This window comes from Triticum aestivum, chromosome 5B, assembly GCF_018294505.1.
Source record: "Triticum aestivum cultivar Chinese Spring chromosome 5B, IWGSC CS RefSeq v2.1, whole genome shotgun sequence".
Classification (NCBI taxonomy): Eukaryota; Viridiplantae; Streptophyta; class Magnoliopsida; order Poales; family Poaceae; genus Triticum; species Triticum aestivum.
The window spans coordinates 129,925,160-129,935,926 of record NC_057807.1 but is presented as its reverse complement, the minus strand read 5'-3'; the positions used below and the strand labels follow the sequence as shown (position 1 = coordinate 129,935,926).

At 43.0% G+C, this 10,767-nt stretch overlaps 1 long non-coding RNA gene across 1 annotated transcript; it reads right to left on the bottom strand.

Annotated features, from left to right (window-relative positions):
• Positions 1–7,623: 7,623 nt before the first annotated feature.
• On the bottom strand, positions 7,624–10,761 carry LOC123110785 (uncharacterized). Its single transcript, XR_006453705.1, has 2 exons — positions 8,598–10,761; positions 7,624–8,112 (listed from the first exon to the last, which is right to left on the bottom strand). It is a non-coding gene; the product is annotated as an uncharacterized lncRNA (long non-coding RNA).
• Between the last annotated feature and the right edge of the window lie 6 nt (positions 10,762–10,767).

Sequence of the window (10,767 nt, the reverse complement as noted above, 5' to 3'; positions counted from 1 at the left end):
ACATATAATATGAAGAATTTGAAATGCATAATGAAATATGGTGACTGATGTAATTCAGCATGCGTGCATTAACATTAATGAGGAATAAGCATGCAGAAGAACACATCAAAAGTATCAGGTCACCATAGAGTTTAAGATTACAACTCGATCCAGCAAAGTCATCAGAAGAACGAGAGTTGTAACTTAGCTAAAAACACCCATATAAGATAGACCCGCTTGAAGACTAACTCAAATTTTCTCCCCCTTTGTCATCGAATGACCAAAAGGGTTGAAACTGAGGACTAATGCCCCTGAAGAATATCATGAAGATGGAGGAGCACCAGCATTGTCAGGGTCTTGAGTCGATGTAGGGCCTGCTGCAGTGTTGTCCAAGTCTTCATGCTCGTCCGTGGCGCGTGATGAAGAATATGAGCTGGCCACCACGGAAGGAACCTTGACCCTCTTGAATCTCTTTGGTGGAGGAGCAGACCAGTCAAAGTCTTCCTTGAAGCCCATTTGCTTTAGATCTTCTTCACCATATAGATGTGACAGAATAGCCCAGGTGCGATCAAACACTTCATGGAGGTAGTAGTGGTTTTTCTTCACTGCATTATGTGTGGAAGTCATGTTGTGAAGAATAGAACCAAACTGACGCTTAACCCACTTGTGGTTGCGATCCACCTTCTGGTGAAGACTTATCAGCAGTTCACGATCAGTCAGCACACGAGGAGCAGTAGCTTGAGGACTTGTCTTGGTAGCATTGGCAGTAGTATCATGAGTGGCAGAGTCATCATTGGTGGAGTAAGATGCAGCTTTGCAGAACTGACCATCCAATGGACGAATGCCTTCATCGATAACGGCTGGTGACTTGCCCTTCTCATCAGATGAGGAAATTGTCCACTTGAGGACTTTAATAGGGGGCAAGTAGCTGAGGTGATTCTGAAAATCAGCCTTGTAGTTGAGTGAAGACCTTGTTCTGAGGAATCTCATGATCCACGGCGCGTAAGGCTTCAGCTCAAATGGAGAAAGTGCAACATTCGCCAGAGTCCTCATGAAGAAATCATGATAATTTATGGGAATGCCATGCATGATGTTGAAAAGCATGTTCTTCATCATTCCGATAATTTCTTCATCGGATGAGTCATGGCCTTTGATGGGACTCATGGTCTTCGTCAGAATGCGGTAGATTGTTCTTGGCACATAGAGCAATTCCTTCACGAGGAATTTGGTCCTTGGAGCTTGTCCCGGCTTCAGCGGCTTCATGAGCACTTGCATATAGTGATCGGTGAGTTCAGGCTCATCATACAGACAACGAGCACCATCAGGTGGAGGACTGATTGGTAGGGCACGAAGCAATTCAGAGGCTGGTGCCTGTAATAAGTGTTTTCAGTCATCCAGTTCAACACCCATGAGTTGACGTCAGCAACATCGCCTGTGATATGCAAAGTTGCGTAGAACTGAAGAATAAGTTCTTCATTCCAATCAACTATGTTAGAGCAGAAATTGAGCAAGCCGGCGTCATGAATCATGTTGAGGACTTGAGAGAAGCAAGGCATGGATTCCATGTCCACATGAGGAATATGCTCATGATCGAAGACTTTGTCCTTGTTGAAGAGCACTAAGGAATAGAAGTTGGCCTGGCTGGCAGTCCAGAAATGCTTCCTTCTAAGACGAGCATTGTCATAGGGGTTGAATTCTATGAAGAATACGTGCTCGCCAAAGAAATCATCAGCCTTGAATTTTTGCTTCTTGGAGAAAGGATCCTTTTGGCTTGGGCTGAGGAGTGTCAGTCAATTGCAGCACTACTTCAGGAATCGCAATCTCAGGTTCCTCAGGCTGAGGAATTTCAGGCTCTTTTGCAGCTTCAGCCTGGGTCTTCAATTTTTCATTGACAATTTCTTCAGCACTAGTGGCTGGAATTTCTTCATGAATACTTGGGGTTGCATGAGGTTCTTCAGATCCCATTTGCACTTCAGTGGTGGTAGGGGACTGAGGAATATCTTGAAGGGGAGTGGACATTGAAGAGTTGGGATGTTGATTGTCCCAAAATTCATCATTGAGCACAGGAGTGGTACAACCAATGTCCACATCCTCCTCTTCAATTTCTTCAACACCTGCCTCTTCAGCAGTAAACTAAGGCAAAGGTGAGGAAATGGCTGGGTTTGAAGGGATATTATCCACTTCAATTTCTTCGTCCAACTGCTCTGACGTAGCAGCAAAAGGAGATTCTTCATCAGATTCATCAGGAATCACATAATCTTCACCAAATGGAACAAGATCCTTTGATGGCATTGATGAGACTGGAACGGCATCAATTGGATTGTCAATTGAACTGATCAGAGTCTTCATCTTCTTCGGAGCTAAAGAATTTGAGGAAGTTGATGCCTTCCTTTTCTTCACAGCTGCACATTCTGCAGCCTTGGTCTTCTTCGCATCTGATGCAGATGGAAGGATTGGGGTTGGTGTAGGCGCAGGAGGTGCAGAGGAATTTGGTTCATTTTCCTCAGGCACAACTGATGCAGTTGTCCTGATTTGTTCACTTCCCTCAGGCGCATCACTAGTGGATGCCCTGGCAATATCTTCAGCGGCTGGAATGGAGTCATCAGCCCTGGCACTCTCATGGTCTTCAGCAGCCTGATTGTCATCAGCGGTGCTGGCATGTTCTTCAGTAGGCTGAGCAGATGCCTCAGCCTGAGTAACTTCAATGTGCACAGGTGGAGCAACACTTGAAGTGAATTTCTTTGTCAGATTGACGAAACGCACCTTGGCGCCCTTCCAATCAGCATGGTAGTGATCAAATTCATCACTCAGCTGTTAGATTTCAACTTGCAAGGCAAGGAGCTGATCAGGAGTGAGAGTGAGGACATTGTCTTCAAACTTCTGCCTTGATGAAATTTCCATTTTTCTTCTTCAATGAAGGCAGTAAGAACATGACTTTGACCAGGAGTGAGGTTCATATCCGGCAAAGGTGTGTTAGGATCCTTGTGCCACAGGTCAATATAGTCAAGGATCAACTTTGGATCCAGCATCAGTGGCACAGTGCTGCCTTTGGCTCTAGCGGCCCTGGCTTGCCTGTCTTTGATGATTTCGGCAAGTTCTTCATCATCAGCCTCATCATCATCAAAGGGTACATGGAAGGCGACCTGCTTCTTGTGAGGACTTGGGCGAGTGCCTCGTCCAGCAGTGGCCTTTTTCTTCAGCAGAGAGGGACCAGCTGAGGAATTCCGAGCAGCTGAGGAGCTTGCAGATGCTCCTGAGGCAATAGAGAAGCCTTGGGTCCTTTGGCACGTGGCGAGATGCATAGGTGCCGAGGATTTTGTCGGAGCAGCTGAAGACTTTGACGGAGGAGCTGAGGACTTTGAAGGAGCAGTCTGAGGAATTTGCCATGAGGGCCTTGAGGAATCTGGCCTTGATGGCATAGCAGAGGAGCTTGGCCCTGAGGGCATTGAAGGTGAAGTACTGGATTTATGTGCAGGCTTCTTGTGCATTGCCTTCTTTGGCTGACTAGCAGAGGCCTTAGCAGAGGCAGCAGCAGCAGCAGAGTCTGTGTTGAATTTCTTCACTGCGTCCTTTGCTTGCTTAGCCAATTTGGCTTGGCGCTTTGCCCATTCATCAGGATAATCCTCACCGCGCTTGAGGCTGGTGGGATCTGCCAACTGGCCTGGTGCCAATGGAGGTCTTGGGCATGGAGGGTTGAGTGTGAATTTCTTCATATACTTGGGAGTGACATATCTGTACTCCCTCCATTCTCGTGCCCATCTCCTCTCTATCCTTTGTATGCGCACCTTGCGCTGATTCTTGTCCTCTTTGCCGAATTTGGCTTCATTAGGTGTGTAGTAGTCCTTATATATGTCCTCAGGGATTTCAAACGCAGTATTGACCTCAGGCCTCTTTCCTCCCTTCTGTGGCCTTTTGTCACCCATTTTCTTCAGCTGAGGAATATGAACAACTGAAGTTTCTGAAGAGGTATGCAACTTTTCTTCGAGGAACGCTGCAAATGAGTTAAGTTGATGAGAACCTAGTTCGGACATTTGTACCTGTGAACAGAGTATAGTTGCGAGGAATTTGGAGAAGTCATATGTGTTCTCAGAAGGTTTTTCAAAAAGAATAGGTTTTGAGGAATTTAACCAGATGAGTCTTGAGGAATTTCACTAAGCGTTCTTTGTCTTAGGTTCCAGAGTTGTGTAGAGTGAAAATCCACACAATTGAGGAATCTTGAAGAAAATCATTGCTTAGAGAAACGAATCAAGAGCAGTTGACATGTGAGGTGTTTATGTGTGTGAAGAATTGAAGAATAAACACTTTTGAAGATTTTAGGAAAACTTGAGAATCAAAGCAAGCAGTTAAAAGTAACTTTTAATTACCTGAAGTGAAGAACACGACGAACTGGGAAGAACAGAAGTGAAGTTCGTCGGGTCAGATCTTCCACGCCCTAACTCGGCAGAGGAAGACGGCTACGGCGGCGGCGGAGTGAAGAAATCCGCAACCGACGCGAGTACGACGACGACGAGGTCGAGGCAGTGAAGCTCTTCCTCACTGGAGACGATGAAGTAGCAGCGGTGCTAGGGTTTTGGGAAGCTCGAGCGGGAGAGAGAGCGCGGGCGAGGTGAAAGTGAAGGGAGGAAGAGACAGGGGTATTTATAGAGGGAGTGAAAAACTGTTCAACCAAGGAAATCGGACGAACATGCCCCTGGCCTCTTCTCATTCGCCTGACATGTGTCACCCACGTACTGGAGAGGTGGTGATCATGTAGGATCGTGGGTGAATAGATAAGTATTGTCGTGAAAAGCGGAACGGTTTGAGCGGCAAAGCCGAAAATTCATAAAAGATAAGTTAAAAGTTCCGTTCACAATTTCTTCAGCTGTCAAGGACACAGTGAAGAATTTGAACGAGTTTCAAATAGAACGCATATGAGGAATTTGTGAATAGACTGGCTTGAGTTTAGCATAGAGGGGGAAGGGTCCGATCACATTCACTTTGCAGATGAAATCAACTTGAAGAAATATCAATAAGTGAATGATGTAGAGGACATAAAACTCATATATATATATATGTATATATATATATATATATACATCTGGGCTATTCTGTTACGTGTAACAGAATATTATTCTGTTACCCTTTTTGAACTGACGGTTTCAGGTGGTTGTACTGATGTTTTCGAAGCGGTTGAACTGATGCCTTCAATTGAGTTTAACAGATCGTCTTCTTTAGTTCAAAAACTTTTTGTAATTTTTTTGTCGAAACGGGGCGTGTAATATATCGTTGGAAAGCTCTTGACAACCATATTTCAAGTATATTGAACGTTTTTGCAAAATCATTATGGTTTAAGAGCAGTTTTGAGAAAACCATTTTTTCAAAACCGAAAACTTGAATCGTATTTTGGACTCAATTTTTAAACTGTTTGTCGGAATTGAGCAAATAAGATGGTGTTGGAAAGCTGGTGAAAATCCGCATCTTCCATATATGTATTGTTTTTTCTAATTCTATATGATTTAAAAGTAATTTGAAAAACGGTGAAATTCTGGGCGAAATGTATTTTCGCAATTTTTTGCAAACGGTTTATCGGATTGACGCAAATGATACAGCGTTGAAAAGCTATGGAAAATGCGCAACTTTTTTGTATAGAAATATTTTTCTAATTCCTTACGGTTTAAAAACGAATTCGAATACGGTCAAAATTGATTTTGAACGCGATTTTTTAAAAAGTTTGTCGAAATATGGCAAATAATATACCGTTGGATAGCTATCGAAAATGCGAAACTTAGTCATGTTGAACGTTTTCTCTACTTCGTAACCGTTTAAGAGTAATTTTGAATACGGCATGACGGATCCTGCTGTTTTCTCGTCTGAAAAACAGAGTAGTCGTACTGATATATGTGTATGTTTGTACTGAGCTATTTTTTGTAGAGTAATTTTGAACGGTTCCGAAAAAGGGTACTTGTACTGATGCTTGCATGGGTTTGTAGTAAGCGTGTTTTCACTAACTAGACTTTGCTCTGTTTTTTGGGTAATATTTTTCTCGTAAGTTTTCAACGGTTTACTGTATCGTCGCCCCTGTACTTGTATGGTTTGTATCATCGAACTGAATGATATTTTATTCAAAAAGAAAATGTGTTTGTTTTGTTTCTTTTTTTAAATCAACATTTTTTTGACAATGTTGTTCTGGACTTCTCTCATTTTAGGACTTGTACCGAGGTACTTACTAAGCAGGATTTTCATGGGGTTTCCTTTTTTGCTTGAATTTTACAATTTGAATTTCTACCATTTCTTTTATTCCGAATGGACCACCGTTTTAACTCATACTAAGGTACTTACTACGCCCAAACTGGGGTGGCTGTCACGTGTCTCGGCGAGGAAGAAGACGAAGCTCGGGGGCGAGGTACTTACAATTTTTTATATATTTTTTGAACTTCTTTGCATTTTCGCGGAACTGATTGCGGTTTATTTTTTGGACTTATATGCTAGTAATACATGTACTTTTCAGCACTCATATAAAGAGTAGAAAATGTGGAGAGAAATTTTCAACGGTTCACGGTATCATCGTACGCGAACTTGCATGGTTTATATCGTTGAACTGAATGACAATTTTTTAAAGAAAATGTTTTGTGTGTGTTTATTTTAACTAATATTTTTTTCAACCATGTTTTGAACTTCTCTCATTTTACGACTTGAACTTTTACCATTTGAATTTTCGTGGGGTTTCTTTTTTTGAGTTTTTTTTTCCAAACTTATCTAGGACATCATGTTGAACTTGTTGTGTTTTTACATTTCGAAAGCTAGCAAAAAAAATTCGAAGTTATTGACTCATTTCAGGATATCAAAGATAAAAATTGCCATCACCAAAATCAAGCATTAATCCGATCAAAGAGATGAAATACATTGACTTAACTTCCAAAAGTAATACATGTTCTACGGCCGATGTAAAGACATGTAGAAGAATATTTCTTAGCAAAATGAACTATAGACAGTCGGGACTAGTACAAAATGAACTACCAGTACTGTAGATATTAGCAAATTTGAACTTTTGTGTTTGTACTGACCGTTTTTTCAGGGATGAGACGTCATTTTTTAACTCGCATAATAAACAGTGGACTTATATGTGAGGATGTTTTGAACGGCCTCCTATCAAGACATGGACTTATAGAACTGAACCTTTTTTGGGATTACAATTTTAGATTTTTTTTCTCGTCCAAACTGACAACACCATTAGGTCTGAATTTGCATGGTTTCACTAGTTGAATTGATGGATGTTTTCTTTTTGTTTTGTTCAAACTCGAACATTTTTTGCAATGAAGGTATGTACTCCCTTTTGTTTGCAACTTGAAATTTTTTCATGATTTTTGTAATAAATATTTGTACTTCTTTTTTGTTTTATTCAATGAAGAAAACAATGATCATTTGAACTAATTGGACAATAACATGTGAGCTTACAGTAATTTATCACTCGAACTTGTAGCAATAGATATAAGAAATTTGTACGGCCTCCGCACCATTGCGTTTGTGTACTCCGGCGCAAGGAACAAATCGTGCCATATTTGATACATACACATGCATCCTAGTTGACATTTGTTCTGTGGAATGTCGATGCCATTTATTGATTCCAAAAAAGATAGCAAGATGGCACATGGATTCAAGATGTACTTAAACCAAAACAATCCATGTTTTCTAGAGAAATTGCAGAGGAGCACAACAAAGGTTACATGTTTTCTGTAGTTGAGAGAAACAAGTTCAGATTATCAACAGTACACCCACCACGCCAAGTTCTTAACTGAACATATGCATTTGTTTCAGAGATGGTGTTACATCCTGTGATATAAATGAAAATTACAGCAAAACAAAAAACCTGCAAGAGAAGCATTTCGCCAAACCAAAAGATAATTGAACCATTGGATCTTGAGCTGATGTACTGCATGCACTTCTTTGTTTGTACGGGATGCACCTTTCTTTTTGTGGTTCATATACTGAAGATCCTTCAATTCAGTTATCAACACACTGTAGCAGGCATGCTTGCCACCTATCTTTTGGATGCACTCCCTTGTCATTTTCTATTGCTAATTAGAGCACTTTAGGAGCACCGACTCATGTGCGAATGTGTAGCTGGCTTCAGACTAGACAGTACTCTGGCAATACCTGTGCAATTGAGCAACAAGTTCAGAACAGGAGAAGCAACCAGGAATCATCCGCACGAAGAGTACTGAATAAAAATAAGAATTGCGCTGATCTAAAATTAGTTTTAAACTGAGGGTGTCACTTTGATGTGTGATCATTTCTTGTGAGCATTCAATTAAACATGCTTGGTGTCACTTGATGCAAGAAGGTGGTGTCAATCAAACAATAGCTTTATTTGGCAACAAAGAAACATCAAGAAGGATATTTCATTTCTTGTAAGCAAATCAACAAAAACCTTATTTCACAACAAGTAGAGATGAAGTAGCATCACCAGTACATGTAGGAGACTCATAGGCGAACTCTTAATATACAAGCAAAGTAGGACACTAGCTTTGTTTTCCACACTTGTAAAAGCATCACCAATGCAACCAACAACAGTACAGAATCAGTCATTACACGAGTTCGATAATGCCACAACATGAAAAGAGGAACGGGGAAGGCCAGACCTTGTCGTTGTGTCATTGAACGGCCTCGGCTATCGGGCGTGAACGGACTGTGGCGCCGGCGGCGAACACCACATTGGAAGAATGCTCATGGGTGCGCCTGCCTCTACTCATGAGCGCCTGCATCAATGTGGGTTCAACATTCTGAACTACTGCAACACTAGCCACCCGCTTCAGAATAACCTTTTGGTGCAAAACTATTATACAATAAAAACACTCGGTTTTATTTTGCACACACACACATAGTACTGTCATATGTGTTTTTCACAAACTGATGATACTTCACATACAAAACCGGCACACCTAGTTTGTGTTTCAGGAAATAAAATAGATGTCCTCAAGGTGAGTTTATGAGGGAGGGTCCAGAGCCTCAGTATGATCCGGACCATGGCTGGAGCTGCGAATGGTAGTGAAGCTCCACATCCTCCATCATCGGTGAGCTCCGACCATTGATCACACGACGGAGGAAGCCATGTACTGATGAGAATTCACATATTGAACTGGCACAGCTAGTTTGTGTTTCAGGAAATAAAATAGATGATAATGCACAGACATTCCGTCCACTCCCCTCTAGTTACAGTTTTTCATGATCTCAACATTCAGAGTATCTTGTAGCATTTCCCTTGTAACGTTTTTTATCTTGATGATGGCAGGTTTGAGAGGGAGCGCACCTGCCCACTATGCAGGGCACTGGTGAAGCCAGCAGACCTCCGGTCATTCGGTGACGGTTCGACAAGCCTCTTTTTCAGCTTTTCTAGGCCGCAAACAGCAAGCAGGGAACCTCACTTGCTTTGCACTGTGCAGATAAGAAAGCAGATGTTATAGGTGTGAGTGTGTGTGTGTGTGTGTTGTGTTTATCCATGTTTCGCGAGCAGAGCGGCCCGATGAGGTGCTGAACGAATCCCAACGCCCCCTTCCCAGCTGAAGGTGGAGAGTGCATGAGTGCGTTTGTTCCCGATTGTGCATATTATCCCCTATATAGGCTATAAGAAATCTGACCCTACTACGATTTACATAAATAGAAATGAGTATATATAGACTATTGTTATATACAGACTCTTGAGATTGTGACGGGTTGACAGTTACGGCAGATTGGTGAACTCTCTGAACCCTGGCTGAGTTGAAGAGTTTGGATCAGTTCCAGAAGGTAAGGTGTACTGGGAACTACTCTAGCTCTGCTCTGGGTGTGCTGTGTTTTTTTCTGGCAGTGTAAATATGGCAGTAGCGGAAGCATGAAGTACCTGAGCCGCCGAGAAATAATCTCTAGTCCCTTCATAGTTTATGTGAAGGCGGGTATGTGAATCACTGACAATTCGACCAACATATTCGTAGGCTTGTCATTTCAATTTTCAGCAAAATGTGCAGATATTTTCCCCATCATGTGAAGCAATTGTCCAGTCCGAATGCTACCAACTCCGAGTTTGGGTTGTAAATACCTCATACCTGCACTTTGCTTCGAAATTCCTCTGCTTCAAATAAACCAAGAGAAGCGTGGCCGAGGCAGCACAAGCATCATCATTGTCACTTCTCCTGAAGCAAGCAACCAACTCCGACTTTGCCATTGACAACCATCAACAACGTCCTCATCGCAATACTTTTTTTATGAACTGGCAATTGAACTGCCTGAATATATTAAGCTGGAGAAAAAAACACAAGTCACATTACAAAGGCTGGGACAAGGGTATCCTGCACCCAAAAAGAAGAAGAAGAAGAAGAAGAAGAGGGGAGTGCTCAGCATCTGAGAGCCAATGGGAATGCCTGGCCACCCCTCCCTTGAGCTAGCTGTATCCTGGCCGCGACCACCACCTGGATCCAGGACGAGGTGACCACCCGGAGCTGCTCAGGCTACCCGGCGGTGGGGATCCAGTGGGGGCCTGTTCTGTGGCCAGCATGGCGGCTTGTTGGCCTGAGCGGCCTATGCGCTCGATGGTGGAATACGGTAGGCGGAGCGCGGTGGAGGGAGTGAAGGGAGCGGCCGGACAAGGAGAAGGATCGCGGACGGACAGGAGAAGGGTCGCGGGTGGAGGGAGGCGGGTGGATGGACACGACCAGCATCCGGTGGAGGGAGTTGCCGGTGCTGGGAGGAACGGCGAGGGGTGTCGCTGTGCAGTGGGGGGTGCGGCGCGTCATCAGAGTAGGCGTCACGCGTTGCCGGGAGGTGGGGAGGCATATC